Here is a 26,203-nt window from a genome sequence, read left to right on the forward strand (position 1 = left end):
CAAACTGGTTTAGTATTGCGGAAATTTTAGAACTTTGGTTAGGAAGAAAACTCCCATCTTCCTCTCTCTGGATTTGGATTCCCAAATAATATGTCACATTTCCAAGGTCCTTAGTCTCAAAGTGCTGATTGAGAATTTCACCTAGCTTTGCAACTTGATTTTTATCTTGATGAGGCATGATTACATTGTCTACATATAGGAGAACATACATTCATTCCTTCGCTACATTTTTTTGTATACAAACATGGATCAGCTTGAGATCTTTTAAATCCTTCATCCATCAAAACTTTATTCATTTTCGAGTTCCAAGCTCTTGCCAACTGCTTAAGTCCATAGAAAGATTTTTGTATTTTACAAATAAGGTGCTCTTCACCCTTTTTAATATATCGCTCGGGTTGTCTCATGTACAACTCTTCTTCAATGTCACCATGTGGGAAGGCTGTTTTGATGTCAAAATGTCTCAATGTCATCTGTTGAACTGCAGCTATGGACATTAAAGTTCTGAATGTGGTTTGCTCCGCAACTGGAGAAGATGTAGCATTGTAATCCTCACCATACTTTTACGAGTGCCCTTTTGCGACCAATCTCGCCTTAAACTGGTAAACTTTACCTTCTGAGTCATATTTGTTTTTGAAGACCCACTTACATCCGATAGCTCTTTTTTTCTTGTGGTAGCTCAATAAGCTTGCATGTCTGGAGTTAGTGAAGGGACTCCATCTCTTCATTAGCGGCATTTATCCAGTTCTGCTTCTCATGAACAGGCAGTTTTTGCATCTCTTGCGATGACTGTGGCTCTGGTTCAGAAAGTGTTCTGACCATATAAGTAAGATATCTAGCTGGGATACCTTTGTTTGGCCTTTCTGATTTCCTGACTAGAGGTTGACTTGGTTCTGTGTGTCTTCCTTGGTGGCTTGAGAGCTTATCCACACTTCAGTGTTTTCCTTTTCGGCATCTGGGTTTGGTGATTGAGATTTTTGTTCTTGCTTCCTAGGTTGAATAACTGGTGTAAGTTCATGGAATTTGAGCAATACAGAGTTTTCATCAATCATTACAACTGTTAGGGTTGTTGGATTGCACTAAATAAAAATAAATAATAAAGTGCAATCGCAACCCAGGGTCTTCTGTGAAGAGATGTATAACTGCTGCTAGTGAACAATGGCGGAACCAAACAGCAAGCGATCAGCCTTAACATACTGTGTTAAATGCCACACAGTGAGAACGGAACTCGGCTTACCCAGCTCCGTTACTGCACAGAGTGGTACTGTAAAAAATAAGCAAAGTACAAAACCCTGTTAAACGTCACAGGGAACTAGCACGTAGATTGGACGCTCTGTAACTCAACTGTCCCAACCGCACACAAGTAGGAGACAGATGCTAAGCCAAGGAAGCGAACACACGGGACGCTAGGTGCACGACCCTGTCGCTTAACCAGAGAAGTATAGCCTAAGGGTTGGACTTGCTCTGTAATTCAACTGTGCTAACCGCACACATGAAGGAAACAGATGCTAAGCCAAGGAAAGTTACCCCGTCTTAACCCTACCTGCCTATGTAAGAACTCTGAGAGACAAAAGTGACACACTCAAACATGCAGACAGAATGGTAGAGTATCCACTCGCATAAACCACACATAAGTGATACTAGCGTGCCGGCGTGCAGTGCTGGAAGCCTTTTATACATTAGGCTCCACCCCAATCACTCACGCCCACTCGGCCGAGGCGTCATCTGAGTGCCAATCCGGAGCTGCCACCTCGCCAGAGCAGCAAATGTCCAATCACCAATGAGCAGATGCCTCATCACAGACATGCTCAGTCAGATGACCTCTGGACTTAGACTCGCAAGCGTCAGGCTGCACATGTCTATCTTTGTTTACCATAGACTGCAAAAAATGCAAACATGCTCAAGTTAGTAAAATATTTAAAAATTCTGATGAAACACAAACGTTTAATAAAAATAAATTTATTAATTGTAATACAAAAAATATTGTCTACAGAATTGATTGTAAAAATTGTTGTTGAACATATATTGGCTGCACAGTGCGCAAATTAAAAACCCGAATCATGGTGCATATTAGGCTACTTTCACACATCAGGTTTTCGGCGTCAGGCGCGATCCGGCGTCGTGCCGGAACTCCGGATCCGGCAAATGTTTTGTAAAACCTGATGTGCCGGATCCGGTTTTCTGCCGGATCCGTCTTGTTCTTGACAGACAAAACCGGATCCGTCTCATCCGGTTCATCCGTTTTTCTATCCGTTTTTCGATGGATTACGCCGGATCCGGTTTTTAAAATTGACCCTTGTGGCCTTCCGAACGGGATTGGCTACTGGAAAACTATATATAGAGTGTTCCTACAGCCCTTCTTTGACAGGTTGTCGAGGAGAAAGTGCAGGTTGGAGAGAAGAGCAAGTTACTGGCGAAGATGGATGTTGTGATTGGAAATATTTTGAAGAATTTGGTGGATTTTATAGCGGAGGCGAATCGTTTGAGGGTGATTGTTCTGGAGAAGGAGAGAGCGAGACAGCAGCGCATCAGGCATCGTAGACGACGTTTGTGGATCCACCCCATCACAGCCAAGAGAATGACGCGTGGGGTCTATTCTACACTCTGCATGGACCTTCGACGAAACCTGGATAAATTTTTTGGATATGTTCGGATGAAAATGGAGAATTTTGATTACTTGGTGGAGCGCATTGCACACCTCATAAGAAAATCGGACACCTATTGCCGCTTCTCTGTTTCACCGGCAGAGCGTCTGATGGTGACTTTAAGGTAAGCCACATTTATTGGATGTGATCGCATCAGAGCACACTTTCACTGCAATCTTGTTGGTGGTAGTTTGTATCTCCAAGTGTTATAGCTGAGTTTTGGTATGTAATGCTGTGATTTTAAACTAATTGATTGTTTTTTAATTCCCCACAGATTTCTTGCAACTGGAGAATCCCTTTCGTCACTGCATTTCCAGTACAGACTCGGGATTTCCACCATATCTGGAATAGTGAAGTACACATGCCGTGCACTGTGGCACTCCTTAGCTGAAGAGTTTTTACCAGAGCCCACAACAGAGAGGTGGATTGAAATTGCTGACAAGTTTCAACAGATATGTCAGTTTCCCAACTGCTTGGGCGCTGTGGACGGGAAACATATCCGCATTGTAAAGCCAGCCGGATCGGGATCGGAATATTTCAATTACAAGAAATATTTTTCAATTGTCCTCATGGCCATCGCTGATGGCGGAATACAAATTTATTGCTGTTGATATTGGGGCCTATGGCCGCTCCAATGACTCTCAAGTTTTCAAACTGTCTGCCATGGGGCGTAAACTGTATGGAAACACCTTCCAGTTCCCACCACCTAGACTGCTGCCGCAAACATCTGGTCCACCTATGCCATTTGTCTGTGTAGGGGATGAAGCCTTCCAGCTGTCAGAACACCTTTTGAAACCGTACTCTAGCAGAGGATTGACAAGACCAAAACGCATTTTTAATTACCGCCTCACAAGAGCAAGAAGAATGGTTGAATGTACCTTTGGTATTCTGACAGCCAAATGGCGGGTCCTATTGACTGCGATCAACCTCAAGACAGAAACTGTTGATGAGGTGATCAAAGCTTTCGTGGTACTCCACAATTTTGTTATCTGCAAGGAACCCATTTCCATTGAGGACACCTCTGAAGAAACCACCTTGCAAGATTACCATGACATTACCACTAGAAGTTCTGTGACGGTTTCAGTAATGAGGGACAATTTTGCCCTATACTTTATGTCACCTCAAGGCAGAGTACGCTGGCAGGATGACAGAGTGTGAAAGATTTGTGCCCTAACCAAACTTGTGTACCTTCTGTACCAACAGTATATACCTTTGCCAACCAAAGTTGGCTATCTTGTCATGGTCTCTATTTTTAGCTTTAGGCCACAGGTGTGTACCTGGTTGTGTTTTATGCAAAGTATTTCACCTTTTAACAAAAGTTGTGTACATTGTTAGGAAATCACCAACAATAAACAACTTTTTAGGTGAAATACTTTGCTTCAAACACAACCAGGAACACAACTGTGGCAAAAAGCTAAAATTTACCCACAGTTATATACCTGGTTTTGAATACCTTTTTACCTTTTAAATACCCTTTATTTAATCTTTTTTTTAAACATATTTCGCCGCAGAAAGAAATGACAGACAACCAGTGTAAACAATAATTTAACTTTTATTTAAAATATTTTTTTGTTTGAAAACTGTTTTTAAAGTTAAAAAAACTTTTTTAATAAAGGTTTGAAAAAAAACTGGGCATTTTTATTACAAAACACACATTACAAATCTGTGTAGTGTGGGGTGGAAATACTGCTGGAGGGGCTGCGGGACACTTCGACAATGGGAGTGTGGAGAGAGGACTGGGATCGTGGTGGGGAAGGAACAGTTAGAGGTGATGGTGTGGAAAAAGCTACAGAATGGGTGGACATGTGGGAGGCAGAAGAGGTGGTGGGCGGTGGAGTGGAGGGTTGGGCAGGGACTGTAGGAGCAGATGATGTTGATGGAAAGTTGTATGGGGAAGGAGTTTGGTACGGGGAAGGAGTTTGGTACGGGGAAGGAGTTTGATACGGGGCAGGTTGCTGGAAGTGGGGAGATGTCTGGTACTGGGGAGGTTGCTGGTACTGGGGAGGTTGCTGGTACTGGGCAGGTTGCTGGTATGTAATAGGAGGGGGAGGATGGAAAGTGGCTGGAGGGGGTGCAGATGTAATAGGAGGGGGAGGATGGAAAGTGGCTGGAGGGGGTGCAGGTGGAGGAACTACAGTGGTGGGAGGTGGAGGTTGGGAGGTAACCTGCTGTAGAGCACCGTGGCACGAATGCATTACATGCATCTGCTGGGTAGGAGATAGTGTTGCCATGCGCTCCACAACAGACCTGAAAAAGGAGTGGTTTGGCGAAGATCTTGCTTCTGAATGCATGGTTTGCAGAAGTGTCTTCACCTCCAGAATGCTGGAGTTGATCTGCTGAAAGCCTGCGGAGATTTGCTCTGACAAGACTTTTAGACAGTTCTGGAAAGATGCATTCAGATGCAAGAACTCTGGCGCATAACTCTTTTCCTGACCCCTCTGCCGCTGCCGCCCAGTACCCGCAGGTGTACTAGAGGTGGCAGGGGCAGAAGGGTGGGGTAAAGGGAAAGCGATCTCCTCACCAGCAGCTTCATGTAATGTAGGCGGCCACGATGCTCCTGTGCTGGTGGATGGGACAGATGGGTCGAATGTGTGGGAAGGCTGGGAAGGTGCAGATGTACCGGGGCGGTCGAAGTGTCACTCGGTGCCGGTCTCCTCAGGGATCGCCTCAGAAGGGTCCAATCGTGCAGGCTCCCGAGTGCTGCTCACCGTGCTGTGGAATAAAGAGAAAAAAAAACAATTAAAATAGTGACATGGTATGGCCCTGGCTGAAAAAAAAAGTTACATCTAAACATTTTTTTGTCACATGTGGTGTGTAATATTTACCTTCTGGTGAGCATTGTCTCCAGGAGGAACGACAGGGCTTGTGCGTACTTGTACTTGCTCCTGCGTCCTCCAGATCCACTCGGGGCCCGCATCTCTTTATTGAACTCCTTCTTGAAACGATCCCTCACAGACCGCCACCGCTTCACAATTCTCTCCCCTGAAACGAGAAAGGACAAAGTGGTTAGTATACAACATCAGTGTTTCCCAAACTCCAGTCCTCATGGTCCCCAGGGGTCATGTTTTCAGGATTTCCAAAGTAAATAGAAATCCTGAACACATGATCCGTGGGGACCACGAGGACTGGAGTTCGGGAAACACTGGTTTAAATCAAGCAACCGGTACTGTATATACTTACGCTCTTTAATCTGGGCCCGAGCTTCGAGGTCCTCCCAGCGGTCCACAAGGAGCGAACAGATTTCCTCCCAGAGTCTTCGGGTAACGATAAGGTCAGCATGGCGGCGGTCAGCCATATTCCAGAGCGGCTCCCTTTCTCTGACGAGATCGATGAGGCGGTCCACATCAATCCCTCCATCCTCACCGTCAGAGTCGGGAGCACGCTGTGAAGGCTGTTAAAGAAAAAGACAAAAATAACATAATTAGGCCGGTTTCACATTAGCGCTTTTTAAGCGCACGCACGGCCGGGGGTAGCTCCGCCCCCGAGCCGGCTCTCTGCCCGGCGTGCCCGCCCCTTGCTTGTAGCGCCGCCTACTAGCGGACAGCGGCGCCTGCGATCGGCGCACCCTATCTTTAGCATAGGGTGCGCAGATCGTGCGCAGGCCGTGCGCTAGTTGCGCTTTGACCTGCGCTGCGCACTTTTGACGGTGCGCCGTGCGCGCCAAAATCAAACTTTTCGGATTTTGGCGCGCACGGCGCACCGTCAAAAGTGCGCAGCGCAGGTCAAAGCGCAACTAGCGCACGGCCTGCGCACGATCTGCGCACCCTATGCTAAAGATAGGGTGCGCCGATCGCAGGCGCCGCTGTCCGCTAGTAGGCGGCGCTACAAGCAAGGGGCGGGCACGCCGGGCAGAGAGCCGGCTCGGGGGCGGAGCTACCCCCGGCCGTGCGTGCGCTTAAAAAGCGCTAATGTGAAACCGGCCTTAGCCTCCACAAAAGAAATGAAATAAAAAGTGCAAAAGAAACAAAGCAAAAATATTTATACTTACACACTGGTGAACGCCGCGTTGCTGTCGCCGACGACCCCGGGAGGCACTGCGAGGACCTCTTGGCCGAGCACCAGATTGGGAAGACTAGAGAAGAAAACAAAAAATGTTATGTCTTTGGATGTAGGCATTTGTTTGCTGTGTGTGGTCTGCAGAACATTGTTTTCTATGTGTTGTGTGTAGTGTGATGTTGTGTTTCTGCGTTTGATGCAAAAAACTTACCAATTGTGAGCCCACTCCAGGTGTCTGTCCACCCCTTCCTTCTTCTTCTGGGAGCTCTTCTTCATCTTGTGATTCCTGTTTTGAAATAAAAGGCAATGAATAGACATATATTACAGAGATGATGGATTTTGGAAATAAAAACTTACCGTCAAACGCTGACGATGCGAGGGAGGGCTCCCAGAAGAAGATGTGCTGTCTTCCTCATGGCCAGACTCCATGGCTGTGGGTGGTGTTCCTGCTGCTGCCATTGCTGCTGCTGCTGCTGCATCTATTGGGCGGCTGTTGAATAAAGAGAAACAAAGGGCCAATGAATATCTTGATATTCCATAGCCGTAGTTTGGAGGAATGGGGGATTTGATAATTACCGTCTCTCATCTGCTGCTGGACTCCCCTCCCGATGTTCAGCATGCTGCTCCATTTGGGGTGGTGCTGATGGTGCTGCTGCAGATGTCTGCTGCCTTCTCCTGCTCCTGGTTCTTGGCTTGGGTGGCATGTTGGGTGTGGCTGAGGGTCCCACTGTCTTGCTTTTATATATGTCTTGTGGGCAGAGCTACTGAGCATGCTCAGACCAAAAAAAACGGATCCGGCTGCCGGATCCGGCTGTCGCCGGATCAGGCGCATTGCGGCGCTCATAGGCTTTCATTGTATGAAAAAGCCGGACATGCCGGATCCAGCGTGTCCGGTTTTTTCGCCGGAGACAAAAAACGTTACAGTAGCCGTTTTTTCCAGACGCCGGATTGCGTCACATTGCCGGATCCGGCGAAAATCGGATGAAACGCATGGCCATCCGGCTCGATCCGGCTCTAATGCAAGTCAATGGGGGGAAACCGGATCCGGCATTGCATTTCGCCGGATCCGGTTTTTGTCAAAAGCGCCGGATCGCGCCTGACGGCGAAAACCTGATGTGTGAAAGAGGCCTTAGAGATGTTTATAATAATGGAGTAAATCATCGTAATATTTCTATGACAGCTAAACATTTTATTGCACTTCATAATAAGGATCTAAGTTCTATGACAGTCATGGGTAGAGAACAAATAAAAGACCCTAGAAGGGGAGAAGATATAAAAAGACGCCTTCTCACCAAAGAGGCGTTCTGGCTCTACAGTTTGGAAACTAGATACCCAAAGGGTTTAAATAAAAGAAATGAAATCATGTTTCATTACTGATAATCGGTCATAAGTAATTTTAATGGAAACATTTTCTGCTTTTTCTCTGCTTATATATGTTTGATTTAATTGTAGGATGTCTGTCTCTATTATATGTGCGGATATGATCTGTGAGGACCTTAACAATTTAATCATGTGATATGAACTTTTTATCTGATTGGTCCATATGCACTATAAGGCTGACATACGGCTAGAGGTCATTTAGCTGTGACAAAGATCTTTTTAGATCGAAACGCGTTGCTGGAACTTCTTATGCCTCTAAGTTACCTCCACTCACTATGAGAATTTTTTATATATGATTGTATTTTTAATAAAAGTATGAATTTTTAAAGGATCTGGAAGAACCACTTTTTTTTCTTCTGAGTACTTCACGTCCAGTGAAAAAGGAGTTCCGTGCGCCTGTTGCTGTCGGTGAGCTGGCTAGGGCTACATAGCCCATTTTTTTCTATTGGCATTACCATAGGCTTGGATGGAAAGCCAGCGGTATCTAAACGATTACCACGAGCTTGAGCAAGATGCAGGGACCAACATCTGTGCTGAGCAGCACTCGCAGCTGCAGAGCCAGAATGGGAGACCACAGCACCAGGCAATGCTTGTGATCTATCCCACACAGCGGGAGAATCTGGACACCTAACATCTCTGCTGATTGTTACTGTGTTGGTCTCTGGGTGCAGGATTCTATATCCCTTTTGAGTTTCACTATAGCCCACAAGGACTCCTTGCTTTGCATCTGATTCCCACATGGAACGTTTTTCTTTGGGAACATACACAAACATTTTTCTTCCAAATTTCCTGAGGTGCTTCAGGTTAGGCTTGTCGCAGTTCCATAGCTCATATGGAGTTTTATTTGTGGCTTTTCCTGGCACTCTGTTTTGAAGATAGCAAGCTGTCATGATTGTTTCTCCCCAATACGTTGCAGGTAGATTCGCATCAAACAACATACTTCTTCCACTTTCACAGAGAGTACGGTTCTTTCTCTCTCTGCAATGCCATTTTGTTGTAGGTTGTATGGAATTGTAGTCTGGAACATGATTCCATTCTTTTTCAAAATGGTTTGCACCTTACCACTTATATATTCAGTTCCATTATCTGCACGCAGGGCTTTTGGCATTCTTCAAAATTGTTAAACACTACAGCAAGATATTCTTCAAGTTTTTGTGGAGCTTCATCCTTACTGTGAAGCAGGTAGGCGACTGTATATCTGAAGTAGTCATCAATAAATGTGAGAAAATATCTCTTCTTGCTGAAGAGGAGACCAGCTCTGCAATGCAGATCTCCTGGGATGATGATAGGGCAGCAGAGATGGTTAAGCTCTCCACAGGTAGATCTGTGTCCCAGGGCAGTGAGGATGATTAAGGTGATGTTGGATTTGAATGTGGTGCAGGGCAGGTGACACAGGAAAGATTCAGAGGACACAACAGAGTGCAGATTCCTTTACCTTTTACTGAGCTGTGCAGGTACATTCTGGGGCTCAGGTTACAGATGGTCCTGGAGTCGGTCAGCCTGTAAGCAATTTGGGGATCTCCTTATTCAGGTGGGTTGTGAGGCCTCCTTTCTAGCGCTAGTCTCTGAGGTACTTGCTTCTGTATACTCTATTCAAGTCCCTCTTTCTGTCTGATGCTTAGGTAGAATTCCACTCATTTGACAGGCAACTGTAGCCTTCTTCAGGGATCGCTCCTATATGGCGTCTCTGGCTCACACGTGCTGCTGTGTCGTCGAGTATCAGTTAGGGACAGAGGATCTGCGTTCTTCTGCCCTCCAGATTCTGCTGCTGGGGCTTTAGTACCCACACAGCCTCGGGCTCCGGGGCCCGGTCTGTGGAGCTCATGCCTGGGGGTGATCTCAGCTATAGCTCCTGTCCCCCAGCTCATCTTCCCACATCCTTCAGGCACTAACTCTCTCCACTAACTTCCTACTCCTGACCAGAGAGAGCAGCTCCCCAAAAGTCGGGTTTAGAGCTCTCCCTGCTGCCCTGGAGCAGGAACTGTGTTGTATGCTGAAACTATCTGGTAAGGGGATTCCTTCTTTGCTTCCAGGCATGACATCACTCCCCCCTGGAGGGAGGCAAGACCACTGTGGCAGCCGAACTCCTGGGGTGCCACATTTGCACTTTATCATTTGACTACACTGGTTGATTTCAATACCATTTGCAATTTGAGTTAGCTTCCTTACTGCTTCTGGGTCTCTGTACCCACATCATCTATGCCATACATGGATACAGTTCTTATGTATCTCTTGTCTAGCACTGTACACTCTTTTTTGGCATTTTAGCTGATAAAGTTCATCTTGGATTTTTCCTTCTGCAAGCGTGTGACCCTTCTTTGAGATGATGCAGCTGTTATCTTTAAAAGTAACTAAATTCCCCTTTTGCATGAGCTTCCTTACTGAGAGAAGATTGCTTTCAAAGCTGGGAACATAGAACACAGCCTTTATTGGGATCTTTCTTCTTTGTGCTGAGGAAACTGGACAGTGGAAGTAGTAATCTCCTACTCCTTCTGAAGTCATCAAGTGACCAATAGCTAAGATGACCTTTTCTAACTTGCTTTCATTAAGGTCAGTAAAGAAATCCTTGTTATTTGTCATATGGCTGCTTGCACCAGAATCTATACACCATATATGCTTTGCAGATGGGCCTGTACTTGCATTAATTGCAGCTTCAACACATGCAGACTCTTCCTTTACAACTGTTTTAACCCTTTGATGACTGTTCTGCTTTTTAAGCTGACTCATTCTTGCTTTCCAAATTCTGCAGACTGCTTTAAGGTGGCCAGGTGTTATGAGCTCATTTTCTCCTTCACCTTTGATGTCCGATCAACTCCGTCTGCTGGTGAAAGCAGGTGGTGAAATTGATTTGGATGGGAAAAGCCTGTCATCTGAACAGGTGGAGTGTGATTGGACATCCGGAATCTCAGAGTGGATATAAGGCCGCCGACGCCCTGCTGGGTTGCTGGTGATCCTCTCTGCTCTGAGCTCTGGCCTCCAGTTTAGTCCTGTCTACTATAGCTAAGTTTTTGCTCTGCTATTGTTCCTTGAGATTTTGTCTGGTTTACTTAGTGTTTGTGTTCAGCCTGCCCTGGTTGGGACTGGCTGAACTCCATTTTTGTCTCTGATCAGTTGATCTCTTTGCTCTGTTTTCAGAATATACCTGAGTGCTGATATAGTGATTTTGAAGTCTAATGACTTCAGGGCCTTTTCTATCAGACGTGTTGGACTTTATTTTTGGCAGGGTTTTTGCGTGATTGCAGACAGTTGCTTTTCTTTCCTGTCCTATCTAGTTAGTGAGGACCCCATCGTTTGCTCAGCCAGTCTTTCTGTCTGTGTTTGTGTTTTCATCTGTTTTCACCGTCAATACATGTTGGGGGCTGTCTTTTGCTTTGGGGTCTGCTCTGGGGCAGTTTAGATTTCCCCTTTCTTTCTTTAGGTTTATTTAGTTCTCCGGCTGTGAACGAGGTGTCTAGGACCACCGTAGGAACACCCCACGACTACTGTTAGTTGTGAATAGGATCAGGGGTCTGCAATCCGCTAGCTACCAACCTCTCCGGTTTTCTGGACTTAGCTTGTATTTTTGTTTTTTCCTCCTCCGGTGACTCATTCATAACAGCCAGGCTTTTTGCAGACAAAATATTCACGAGTTTCTCTTAGATTGCTCTTATATTTAGGGAAATCCTGTGTCTTTAATGCTGTTTCTACTCTGGATTCATTACTGCTGCTTACATTCTTTGTTTTCTCTTGAATTCATCCACAAGTTTGCCTTTAACATACTCTAATGTCAGATCATCATCAGGCCGTACATCTAGTGCAGTCACAAGTGTGTCATAACTCTCTGTAAGACCACTTAACAGAAATGCAGTAACATGAAAATCTTAAATTTCTTCTCCAATACCCCTGAAGACGCTCCTCCATCTCTAGGGTGTTTCATATATAGTCCTGCATATTCTGTCCATCACTTAGCTTAGACTGATACATCTTTCTCATGAGATAAAGCTTATTGCTGAGATTTGATCTTTCATGCACTTTCTGTAACTCATCCCACATTTCCTTTGCAGTTGTACACTTCCATATATGCACAATCTGATTATCATCTACACTGAGTGAGATCGTGCTTTGTGCTTTCTGATCCTTCTCTAGCCAATCATCTGGTAATGGATGAGGCACTTGTACCTGAGTACATTTCCACGCACCTTCTCTTATGAGCAGCTTCACCTTGAATTTCCAGGACTGGTAGTTCTGGTTAGTGAGGCTTGGCACTGAGAACTTGACAGGATTGCTGCTAGTGGACACCTTCTCTGTTGCCCTGTGCTGCTTTTGCTCTGGGCTTCTGTTGCTGTGTTACTCTGGGGTTCTGTGTCACTCTGGGCCATAACCTGTTGGCAGTGGATTATTCAGGATACTCTCCAAGCATGTGACAACAGAGCTTCTTTATTCAGGAACAAACAGGAACAATATATGATAAGCTTAATAGATCAGGAATAAATCATTTGTGTGTTTCTAACTGTGCAGCATCTACAGCAGGCTGCTTCTCTCATACAGACACAGGAAATACAGTCAAATGCTCTCCCTGTATGAGCCTCTGGGAATTTTTTTTGTTCTAACTTTATAAACAGCATACAAATCTAACAACTAAACACTCATAGACAGGAATAGAGTTGTTGCACCAAATATATTCCAACAATGATAAATATGGATATAGGTGGAAATAATGGTTTGTTTCTCTAACTTTCCATAGTTCCCTGTTAGGCACTGACGTTTCCTTGTATACCCAGTAGGACCAATACTCTTTGGTGTTTCAGTAAGCAGACCACCTTAAATCAGACATTTTGTTGGGGTTTTTGAGGTATAATTCCTCAGAGAGATAATGTGGCAGACAGAAAGTGAAATCCTGAAAGTTTCTCGAGGTATCATTCATAAGAAAATTAAGTTTCTGGAGGTATTTGTCCTAAGAGAAGTAACAGGACATATAGGTAGTAGATTTCTGAAAGTATCATATTTCTGGAGGTATCAGTCCTAAGGGTATGTGCACACGCTGCCGATTTTGCGTTGGATCCGCAGCGGATTGGCCTCTGCGGATCCGCTGCAGAACCGCAAGCAATGTACAGTATAATGTTAATCAATGGGTTTTAGAATCCGCAGTGCACATGCTGATGATTTTTCCGTGCGGATTTGCTGCGGTTTTAAATCCGCAGCATGTCAATTCTTTGTGCGACATCTGTTCCATTGTCCAGGTGTCAAACCGCAGGGGAAAACCGCTGGCCAATCCGCAGGAAAACCGCAGGTCACTTTACCTGCAATTTTACCGGCAAATCCGCCCGGAAAAATCCACAGGGCATTCCGCACTGTGTGCACTCACCCTAAGATAACCAATGTGGCAGACAGGAACTAGAATCCTGAAACTAAGAATTTTCTGGAGGTATGGTAAAAGGTATCCTTTTACCATAATCTTAGACCCTAAAACTGAGTTTTCAATTTTAGCTAGGGCTTAGACTTGGAACTAGATAAATATTTCTTCCAATATTTATAAAACTGATGTAGAATACAGAATATAAACAGTTTATGTATCAGGGTGTTACTGAGCTTGTTTTCTTTACACAGTTCATTTTCCCAGTCAAAATGATCTCGTTTACCATATGTTGCCCAGCATAATACCCCAGGGTCACCGGGGCAAGCATGTTTTATTTCCTATGCTGGGTAAGTGTGTCCTTCTGATTAGTCATGCTATTTTCTTTGGTGGAAATGACACTATTGAATTTAGGGAGAGATCTAAACCACATATGTTTCTCATTTAAGTGTATCAGTTTCTCACGGAGATATTAATGAAAATCAGCTGTCAGAGTACAAGTAATCATCATGCACCCAATTACTGGAAAGACAGAAAGCTTAAATTTTACAGCCGTACGTAACTGACTTCCATGGAGAAGGGGCCTCATTACATTTGTTCCTGATTTTTACTAGCATTTGTTACCAATAGTATACCGAAAAGATACAGAAGATACAGGTTTTTCAAAGTTGTATTTAATGTCTAAAATTGTCCAGTTACTGACTTGACAAAGACACTTATGGGTGAATATGTCACGGATATATATATATATATATATATATATACTGTATATATTTTGGAATTCTCTTCATTTTATTGTCCACACACTCTTATGATTGACCTCATATTTTTCTTTTTTTTGCTGGGCCCAATAAGTAGTTAAATTGGAACCATCCATTTCACAAATTCTGCATAAATAGTACAGTCAAATCAATGATACTTTAATATATCCTATCAGAGAACTCCACCTCCTTCCCCACTTATCAGAAACGTCTTCCCTCCCTCCTGTCTCAAAAACTTGTCATCCACTCTTAAAACAGATCAAATCCATATTGCTCAGACAAGAAAAACTGCCAGTTCACTGTGGCATCTATTATACTCTTTGGAGGTGTGAGGAGGAGTAAGGAGCAGGGAGAGGAAACAAGCAGAGGGAGAAAAATGAACTTTCTAACAAATCATTTACCTCACCCTGGAGCTGATTCATAGCCAAACCACCTAGCTTTTGGGTATAATCTCCTACATGCTGCTGTAGATAATCTCTGTATGATAAAAAATTAATGAGAGCTAGGAATCCATCCTTATATGTAGTATTGCGCATGGCAAAGATCACTGCAGCTACCTTTAGAGATAAACGGTACGTCCACTTCTTAAAACAAATTCTTAATTTGTAATCCCTTAAAACTTGTTCTGCTAGTCCATTACACCTTCTGACGTGTGTCTAGCAACAACTGCACCCTTACTCATAGAGATTCCTATGACTAAGGGCACAGTTAGTGCCAGAAACACGTCAGAGATGGTGTAATGGACTAGAGTACATGTTTTAATGGATCACAAATAAATAATTTTTTTTTACTGCAGCTGTACATTGGTTGTAGTGCAGCCACAAATTTTCTCTCCAAACCACATATTTTGGATCCTTTTCTTCCTTAGGCTAGTTTCTATAAAAGCACATTTTTTTTCTCTCTGCGTATGATGTAAGAGTTGTGTTTTGCCGTCAGTGCAATTTGGATGCCTTCCCGTTACTGAACCATCTCCCCTCTCCCTCTGTTTAACTGAAACAATGAAAAGCTTCAGCTGCATCTCCCTCCTCTCACCTCCTCCTAGTAAAAAATGTTTTGACTCTTTTGGAGACTGAGAAGGTTTATGAACATTTACACAAAGCCAGTTGGGAACTACATGGTGTTGTACGCTAATTATACATCTTTTATTGATTTTTCCCATTGAACCAAACAACTTTGATTCTCTGTCTTTAAAGCTGTGGAAAAAAAAAGAAACTAAAGGATTTTTGGCACCAACGTAATAAACAAATGGTCAGTCTATCCCTATAAACTTTACAGGCTCACTTAAACAATAGCCTGGAAAAAGAAGTGATAATCTCTATTGCAGATGGAATGACTGACATTTCCTGTTATCATACTTGGAAATAAAGAAAAGATAATGTTGAAAGTAAAATAAAAAAAAACAACAAAAAAATAATATCTTAAAGGTTTAGGTTTACATAAGCATGCCAGAAATGGGGCGCTGCTTTAGAGAGCTCACTTTTTTAGTTGGCTTTAATGTATCATCAGAGAATGACTTTTTTAAAATTAGGTTGCAACAATTCCCTGCAGTATTGTTTTTACAGAGCTTACCGGAACTGTTTGTGTGTAATATCGCTGACTCAAGGGGAAAAGAAAAAAAAAATAACTACATGTAAAAAAAATAGAGCAAACACAATGGGTCAGACTTGTCTCCCCTCAAAAAAATGTTCCAGGATCCTATCATCCATGTCATGTGCAACATTCGAAATAGCGTCAGACACTTTTTGCACTTTTCTTAAGTTTTCACCAAATTATATAACTTTGTGAAAAAGGACATGGCTTAAGATGTGCCACGTTGAACTAAAAATTCAGTCTAAAGTAAACTAGCAAAAGCAGGTATAAAATTAGACAAGTGTCTAAAAATGAATCAAAATTATCATGAAGACTTTTTTTTGCCAAAATACTGGTTTAAAATACATTCTAAAGTTACAAATTTGTGTGAAAATGTACAAAATTGCAGGATATGGGGTGGGACTGGGAGTGGTGAAGCCCACCCAATAAAGGCAGCCAAAGTTGGTGTTAATTTACACCTCCAGCCCACCGCACTACATAGGCATCTGCCAATAATAAGATGTTCCTAAATTATTAAGTGTCATGTGCCTCTTCATGAATCAAGCACATCTTACGCCCCTCATTAAGACCGACAGTGTACAATGAGTCTTAATAGTCTTAAGGCAGCTAGGTACGAAGTTACGAAGAGCGGGAAAGATGGACGCACAGACAGATGAAGGCCCCTGTGCAAGAATAGTATATGGGCCTCTTGGAGTCCAACAGCTCATAAAAATGCACCATTCTGAGCCCCTTATCTCTTGACCCAATGCAATGCCTGCTCCTGAGGGATGTTATGAGATTAAAGGGGGCTTTACACATAGCCATATCGCTAGCAATATCGTTAACGCGTCACCGATTTTGTGACGCAGCAGCGATATTGCTAGCGATATCGCTACATGTGATACTTACCTCCGACCGGCTCCCCCGCTGGCTATCGCAGATCGCGCGAGAACGTCCTGGGCCATTTCTCGTCGGCGGCTTCCTGCTGGCGCCGACGAGCAACGCGGGCGGAGGACGTCATCATCGCCGCGTCTGACAGGTAAGTAATGACCGCTGCTGCATCGCTGTGAGATCTGCCTGTTTGGCAACTCACTAGTGACCATTTAGCGATGCACCAGCAATCCTGACCGGGTCGTATCGTGGTCGGGATCGCTGGTGCATCGCTAAATGTAACAGGGCCCTAAGGCTGTGGAAAATATTGTACATGATTGGCAGCAGTAGACTGTTAGAAAACAACAACTCGCACAGTTTGCATCTCATGCCGTTCAGTTCCTCCTCCATCCTCCACTCAACTACAGACCTAGCTGCCTGTGCTTCAGTTGAGGTATTATCTCAGCTTTGCTATACACACATGCCTCCTGTCTCTCCTCACAGCTGATCGCTAGGGAAGGCAGGAGAGCTTTCTCTATTCACACAAATCACCCTCCTCTGTGTCTAGGACACCTTTTAAATACAGTAATGTGACTACAGACGTAGAATTTCCCCATTGGATAAAAGGAAAGCAAATATAAAAATAAAAGTATTTAAAGAATTATTTATGAAAATTTTCATTTATTAATTTTCTTTATTTTCCACAGAAAGTATTTAAAGAAGTTTGTTAGGTATTTAATCTTATGTCCTCTCATTAGGATAGGCCATCAATTTCAGATTGCTGAGGGATCAATCCTTGATCAGATATTGATGATTTATTCACAGTTTTTATAAAAACGTATTAATATTATTATTGAAGCTAAAATTGAAGGGAATATGCTAGTAAAATCATCTCCGAGCATCTAAGGACATGCAGGTCATTGAAAGCTAAATCCATCAATACCTTTATTATCTACTAACTGTTGTTGCATACCCAGGAAATCAGAGTGGCAGAGGACTTTCTGAGCTTCTGCTTCCTGAGGTTGATTCCACACCTAGCAGCAGCCTCCTTAACTTGATTAATAGCTCACTTTGTATGTGACATCAGGCACCAGGCAAGGAAATCAGACAGTAAGCTATTAATCAAGTTAAAGAGACTCGGGAAGTGTTCTCTCATGCCCAATGCACTTGATACTTAATCTACATTTGGATTAAAATGCTGATTTTTCAGAAATGCAGCGACAGATAAAAGATATAAAAGTAACAATGGATTTAGCTTTCAAAGACATTCATGCCCATATATGTAGTTGGGGTGGGGTTGATCTTACTGACAGATTCCCTTTAAATAAATGATGCATTTCCAACATAGATGGAGAAGCAAAATATTAACCAATACTTTATAGAAAAGATAAAAAAATGCAGATATGGTGGAACTGTTGTGAGAATAAATCTATAAACAGAAAGATAGTGAGGAAACACTTAGCTAACCTAAATGAATTCAAGTCTCCAGGTCCAGATGAATTACACCCCAGAGTACTGAAGGAGATAGCAGAAGAAATTTTTGAACCCCTCTCCATAATCTTTGAAAATTCTTGGAGAACAGGAGAAGTCCCAGAAGACTGGAGAAGAGCAAATGTTGTTCCTATCTTCAAAAAGGGGAAGAAGGTGAACCCACGCAACTATAGGCCGGTGAGTCTGACTTCTATACCAGGAAAGATCTTTGAACAAATTATTAAACAACATGTATGTCAGTACCTGGATAAGAATGAAGTGATTAAACAGAGTCAGCATGGGTTTGTAACTAATAAGTCTTGTCAGACTAACTTAATTTCCTTCCATGACGGAATCACTGATTGGGTGGATCAAGGAAATGCTGTAGATATAGTATATCTTGACTTCAGCAAAGCATTTGACAAAGTATCTCATACAATCCTTATTGAAAAAATGACTAAGTATGGAATGGACAAGGCAACTGTTAGGTGGATTCATAACTGGCTTAGTGATCGGACCCAAAGAGTGGTCGTAAATGGCTGCACATCCAGTTGGAAGAATGTCTCAAGTGGGGTACCACAGGGCTCTGTCCTGGGCCCTGTATTGTTCAACATCTTTATCAACGATTTAGATGAAGGAATTGAGGGTAAACTGATTAAATTTGCTGATGACACAAAGCTAGGAGGGATAGCTAATACTAGAGAAGAGAGATAGAGGATTCAAAAATATATAAATAAACTGGAGAAGTGGGCAGCAACTAACAGAATGGTTTTTAACAGGGAAAAATGCAAAGTACTACATCTGGGCAATAAAAATGAAAAAAGCATATACAGAATGTGAGGAATAGGCCTAAGCAACAGCACATGTGAAAAAGACTTGGGTATACTAATAGATCACAGACTGAATATGAGTCAACAGTGTGATGCAGCAGCAAAAAAAGCAAATGCAATTCTAGGATGTATTAACAGAAGCATACAGTCTAGATCACGTGAAGTCATTATTTCCCTCTACTCCTCTTTGGTCAGACCTCATCTGGAATATTGTGTCCAGTTTTGGGCCCCACATTTTAAAAAAGACATCAACAAACTGGAGCAAGTTCAGAAAAGAGCGACCAGAATGGTGACCGGTCTGCAAACCCTGTCTTATGAGGAAAGGTTGCAGGATTTGGGATTGTTTAGTTTGCAAAAGAGAAGACTGAGAGGAGACTTAATAGCTGTCTACAAATATCTAAAGGGCTGTCACATTGTAGAAGGATCAACTTTATTCTCATTTGCACAAGAAAAGACTAGAAGCAATGTGATGAAACTGAATGGGAGGAGACACAGATTAGATATTAGAAAAAACTTTTTGACAGTTAGAGTGACCAATGAGTGGAACAAGCTGCCACGAGAAGTGGTGCATTCTCCTTCATTGGAAGTCTTGAAACAGAGGCTGGACAGACATCTGACTGGGATGATTTAGCGAATCCTGCTTTGAGCAGGGGGTTGGACCAGATGGCCCAGGAGGTCCCTTCCAACTCTATGATTCTATGATTCTATGAAATCGCATATCTTTATGAAACAAATAGATAGCACCGTATCAGAAGCACAGAGCTTCACTTTCACCATATGTTCTAAACTTACCAAAGTGAATAACTAACAGTTTTGTTTATCAGGAAGGGGTGTTGTGCAAGAAATTATTTTAGATGCTTGTAACAGATGTTTTACAACACATAAATGAGTCCCTAGGTTTTACAAATCCCATTGCTGTCAGAGTATATGGAAATATTAGCAACATTTGCTTTAATTAACAAGTGTGGAAAGACGCTTTCATTTTTTGTGTGAAAAACACAGGTCATAAGAAAATTAAACAAAATTAAGTAATTGTAAAAATAACGCAGTATATGATAGCATAAGGCACCTTATGATGATATATACAGAAAATAGAGCTGTGAAGGAGAGTTCTAACCTTTTCATGCCGAAACCAAAATATTTGTCTTTAATCAAAGGCCATAAGTGATCAAAATTACAGAAACAGCCAACCCAACTGTGCAACACTGTATCTGTAACTTCCATAGCATAGGGAATATGGGTAGCAAAAACAGCACATAGCATGGAGTCTGTGATATCCTATGGTATGTTATTTACACTGCGTACCACCAACAGCATGCTACTGCAAAGTAGCATTTAGCTCTTGCAAGCTGCACTCTACCATCTTATCATATTTAATTCCTGTAGTAAATGCTCCGACAAGACAAGCCACAATTTTAAGTGAGACATAGAATAAGGGATGTGAGTGAATAGTGACGTCTTAGCTAATGAGAATATGCTATGTACAACCCAGGTCAAAAAATGCCTATACAGGGTGACACTAGATATACCGTAAGTTTTATAGTTTGAGATACTGTTTATTAGGAGCTAGTGTTTTGTGCTATGGCCTATAGTTTGTTAAAGTACTAAATTGTTGCATGCAGATGGAACAGACAAGCAGAAAAAAAGTAGCTGTGTAAGAGCAGAGAAATGCCTGCACCATAACTAGGTAGCAAGTGGGGGTGAGTAGAACTCTCTGTAAAGCCACAATACACTGGTCTTAAGGCCCCATCACACATAAAGATGCACCAGCGATCCCGACAACGATACGACCTTGTCAGGATCGCTGGTGCATCGCTACATGATCGCTGGTGAGCTGCCAAACAGGCAGCTTCACCAGCGATCAACACCAGCGAAGACGCTGGTCTCTAAGGTAAAAATCGGGAGCTGCGAGCACGCAGGTTTTTAAGGTACACATCGGGTAACTAAGTGACGCGCGCCACTTAGTAACCCGATATTTACCTCATAGACCAGCTAACAGCACCTGCTTAGAGTGCTGGGAGCCTCGCTGATCGTTGGCTCCCGCTGCCACACGCAGCGATGCGTGCTGGCCAGTGGGAGACCAGCGATCAAAAAAATGGCGCAGGCCGATCGAGCACGATCAGCGATACTTGGCGGGGGGGCGGTCGCTGATCCCCATCACACACAGCAATCTCGCTGGCGAGATCGCTGTGGCGTCACAAAATCAGCGATCTTGCTAGCAAATCGCTGTGTGACGGGGCCTTTAGTGAAGGCCATAGCGAAGAAAGTACAAATGTCCAAGCTGTGCTGTAGTCTGTGCAGTTTTCCCATGCAAAGGAGTAGAATTATAGTGCAAAAATTAATGTCATTGTGACATGTAAGCCGTTGTGATTTACCAGTCTAATGAACATTAACCCCTCCCTGTCATATGACATACCTGTATGTCATATTGATATAGGTCTTCCTAGCATATATTATTATTATTATTATTATTATTATTATTATTATTATTATTAATATTTATATATATTACATACATGTATCCGTCATGGTGTTTGACAGGTACGTCAAGATGTGCCCACAAGATCACTGCTGGGGATTTGACCTGCTGTAATAGCTAGAACCATTGCCAGCACTGTCTGTGCCAATTTAACCCTCTAAATGCCACAACTGCTGAGCCGATAGTTGTCATGCAAACTGGAGGTCATGTAGGGATCTATGCTATGAATAAGAAATTATTGTTCAAAATGCATAGGCAAGCTTTCTAGAAAGTTTTTAAACTTGTTTTTTCTTCTATTTTTTTTCTATTTGATCTGATAAATGTTGGTTCTATTGTGACTTCACACAAGGACATGTTGTCAGATTTCCACTACCTTGATATGGACTTTCCTGGCTTACTAGTGACATGAAGTCTTTCTCCAGGCACTGCCTTAAAATGAATGTTAGTTTTTCATTCTGCTTCTATCAGAGTAAGCTGAAAATCCTTTTTTCCCTTTCCTAGTGCTCTCCAGGTCTTCCAGATATGGTGACCTGTTTGGCAATGCCATAAGCAGGATATAACATGTGACATTTAAAGTCTAATGCATAGCAATACATGTGTCAATTTAACTACTCAGGTGCCTCACAGGAATTAATGCAAATCGGAATGAAAAAATGAAAAATTATGTTATTTTCCACAAAAATGTAACTTTAGCCCCAAATTTTTCATTTTTACAAGACTAACCGGAGAAAATTGGCCACTCAATTTGTTGTGCAATTTCTACTGAGTACGCTATTGCACCATATATGGTTGGAAACTACTGTTTTGGCACATGGCATGGAAGAATCACTTTTGATGCGCACTTTTGGCTGGAATAGATTAAGGTCAAATTGTAGCATTTACAAAGCCAAAACAGCAAATACCCCCCCACAAGTGACACAATTTTGGAAACTTCAGCCCTAAAAGAATTCATCAAGGGGTGTAGTGACCTTTTGGACGCATAGGTGCTTTCCACAATTTATATTATTAGGACACAAATTAACGAAATTAAGAAAATTTCCATAAAAACATTCTTTTAGCTCCCTGTTTTTTTTTTATTTTCACAAAGGTAACACGAAAAAAAAAGGACAACACATTTTATTGTGCGTTTTCTTCTGAGTAAACAGATACAGCATATGTGGTTGGAATCCACTGTTTGGGCACACAAAGGGCTCAGAAGTGAAGGAGATTATGATCACCATGTCACATTAGTTTATTCCTTCAGATGCCAGAACAGTAGAAACTCAAGAAAAGTAACCCCATTTTTTAAACTACACCCATTAAGCAATTAACTCAGGGTTGTGTTGAGCATTGTGAATCCACAGTAGCTTTATGTAATTTTATAAGTTGCTCATGGAAACAAAAAACTTTTCCAATAAAATGATGTTTGGACACCCGGAACGCATGGTAGGAAAGGAGCTCTGTTTGTCTTTTGGAAAACAATTTTGACTTGAATATATTGTAGATGTCATGTCAAACCTTTATAGCCCCTGAGGTGTCAGCAGAAACCTCCATAACTGACATCATTTTGGATACTACACCCCTAAATGAATGTATCTAGGAGTTTAGTGAGCATTTTGAACACACAGATAATTCACAGAATTTTCTAGCATTGGACTGTGAAAATTTTTGTCCAATAAAATGTTGCTTTAGTATCAAAATTTTAAATTGCCCAAGGGGTAACAGAATAAAAAAATGCAAATTTTGTAATGCTATTTCTCCTGAGCACTCCAATACCCAGTACTTAGTCAGAACATACTGTTACGGCACACTGCAGAGCTTAGAAGGGAAGGATCGTCATGTTTGAGTCCAGGTTTTTCTTCTAATGGTTGTGTATGCCTTGACACTTAAGGGGCCCTGTTAATTTCACATAACAGCAGAATCCCCCAAATATTGACCTCATTTTACAAGCTACACCCCTTTAAAAATTCAGCTACTGGTTTAATGAGAATGTTGATACTGCAGCTGTTTCCCAAAAATGTATACCAAAATTACAATTTCCACAAAAAATGTCATTTTTTTTCCCAGTGTTTTTAATTTCACAAACTTTCAAAGGAGAAAATGGACCCCAAAATTTGTAACATAAGTTATCCTGAATACAGCAATACATAACTGTATTATCTTGCTTGCAGTCAACAGGACTCAGAGGGAAAGGAGCGCCTTTTGGCTTGTAGAGTACAGGTTTTCTTTGATTAGATTTGTAGAGCCGCTAATTTGCCAAAATAGCAGACCACCTTCCCCACCAAATTGCCCCATTTTGGAAGCTACACCTCTCTGGGAATTCATCTGTGGTGCAATAAATATTTTAGTTCCACAGGTGTGTTCCAGAAATGAGCATGTAAAATTGCAATTATCTCAACTTAGTGCCCAGCTTGTGCTTCTGGAGACATAAACTACTTTCACCGCTGCAGTTATGCTGATCATGTGGACACTAACCGTAGTTTAGGAGAAATGTGGGGCTTAGCAGGTATGGGTGCATTTGGATTTCACTGGATTTCTTTTGAGGGAATGGTAGGGAGCCATATTGATTTTTCAGATATTTTGAGCTGCCAATAATGTGGAAAACTTTGATATTTGTGTCGATAGATGATGGATCTAAGTGGGGAATTTTTTTGGTGGGTTGATTCTAAGTTTGTATTGGTAGAATTTTAGGGTAAACAACCTTTTTATAGCTTTTAGGCAAAATTTTCATGTATCCTTTGCTGAGAACGTAGAGCTGGGGGTTTCTTTCTAAATCTGCAGAAAACATGATTGAGACAGAACCATTGATGGAACCATTCACTATAATGAGGCAGATGGACTCATTTTGGACCCCTTATGCATTTGTTCAAGCAATGCCCATTTTTTAGAGATGTACAAATGCGTATTCACCGCTTTTGAGCAAGCCGAAAAACATGGGGCACCACTAGAACAGGCATACGAAGTTAACAGAGGCCATTATGCCTCATTATAATGAATGATACTGTCTGGGGTTTTGAATGAATCCTGGCTTTCAGAGATTTAGACATACAGTTGTGCTCAAAATTTTACAGAATTTTTGCTTTCTTGGCCTTTTTTCAGAGAGTATGAATGATAACCCCAAAACTTTTTCTCCACTCATTGTTATTGGTTGGGTGAAGTCAGTTATTGTCAAACTACTGTGTTTTCTCTTTTTAAATAATAATGACAGCCCAAAACATCCAAATGACCCTGATCAAAAGTTCACATATCCCATTTCTTAATACCGTGTATTGCCCCCTCTAACATCAATGACAGCTTGAAGTCTTTTGTGGTAGTTGTGGATGAGGTTCTTTATTTTGTCAGATGGTAAATGGCACAATCCATTTTTGGATTTGTAGCAGATCTGGTTTCTTTAACTTAAAACTTTTTTCCTTTCAAGCCATCGGAGGTTAATTTCATTTTTTTCCCCCGCTGGCCTGCTGGTGTAATTGCATTGCTGCTGGGTCGGCTGATGTGGGTGGTGACCATTCCCACCATCCTTGAAGAGGTCACCTGATGCATCAGCTGACTGTCGGTGTTAGTTCATTCTACAGTGACCAAGTTGCAGGAAGGAGTTCTCTGAGTGCAGTGATGCTTTGCTGAGTTCCCTTGTCAGGTGCCTTAATCTGCTGTGCGGTGCTTTGCAGCAGAGGGAGCTAAGTGTTGCATTTTTTAGTTACCCTGTCCCTTTTGGTGTCTGTCTGTCCTTAACTTTTGTTGTACTAGTGCAGTGGTGGGACCAGTGCTCTCACCTGCCAGTTCCTTACTTATGGATAGGAGCAAGGCAAGTGAGGGATTAGGTATCCTGCTCAGCGACGGGGTGAAAGAACCCGTATAGAGACGCTAGCAAGATCAGGGTACTTCCTCAGGTGAGTGCAGAAGGTGTCCATTTCCCCCATTCCCTATCGACAGTGCCCATCATTGTTAAAGTTTCCCTGGTGTTCCCGCGTGTGTGGTGCTGTCCGTTGACCGACCTTTCGTGGGGTCGTGTCATACCACTTCGGTCACATCATGACAGTAAAGCTGCCCAATCTTTTTGGCAAAAAGCCTCCAGTTCCTGTAAATTCCTGGGCTTTCTGGCATGAACTGCGCGCTTGAGATCTCCCCAGAGTGGTTCAATGATATTGAGGTCAGGAGACTGAGTTGGTCAGAGGGCGGTATAAGTGATAAGATGGCTTTATTCTTCGGGTCAGTATAATTGCTGGGATACCAGTTTTAGATCATTTTTTATGTTCTGCTACTTTTAAACAGAAAACGCTTTTTTTGCAAAAAAAATTTAGCTTCATCATATTTTGAGAAAACTGGCCCTGATCTAGTTAAGGGGGCATTTTGGGGTCAGACGCTCCTGATTCATTAAAAGGTGCATGACTCTTACAAAATCCAGCACATCAGGCAAGTGGAGTGTGCCTCCATGCACCTTACACAAATCTTACTCCAGTTAGGAATGACAACTTAGGAATAAGAAATCCATGTTTTTCTTAATATGTAAATGAGCTGTTAAGCCAAGCATAGATCTGCTTGAGAATCTGCCTCCAGAGCTTAATTTAAATAAGAGGTGGTGTTGCTAGTGTGAGATATGTAGATCGGTAGCAAAATCTGTCATTACATGTCTCACGCTGGTAACACCCCTTTCATTTACAATAAGCTCTAGAGGCATTTTCTTAGTGAGATTTTGATCCATCCCATAGATCTTAACAGCTCATTTACATATTAAGAAAAACATGGATTTCTCTGAAATAATATATCAGATCATAGGTATCAAAGTATAATTTGATTCAGCTTTCTACGATCTGCATGCCCATACAGATGGCCTGGGAGGTTGATCCTACTGACAGATTCCCTTTAAATAACAATAAATTACAATTACAATGCCCTCT

At 42.4% G+C, this 26,203-nt stretch overlaps 1 protein-coding gene across 1 annotated transcript in view; it reads left to right on the plus strand.

Annotated features, from left to right (window-relative positions):
- The window catches only part of LAMA4 (laminin subunit alpha 4), a 227,737-nt gene that overhangs the window by 18,684 nt on the left and 182,850 nt on the right, over nucleotides 1-26,203 (plus strand). The gene's annotated exons all lie outside the window — the stretch shown is intronic.

This window comes from Dendrobates tinctorius, unplaced genomic scaffold, assembly GCF_039654945.1.
Source record: "Dendrobates tinctorius isolate UK_male_01 unplaced genomic scaffold, ASM3965494v1 ptg000046l, whole genome shotgun sequence".
Lineage (NCBI taxonomy): Eukaryota > Metazoa > Chordata > Amphibia > Anura > Dendrobatidae > Dendrobates > Dendrobates tinctorius.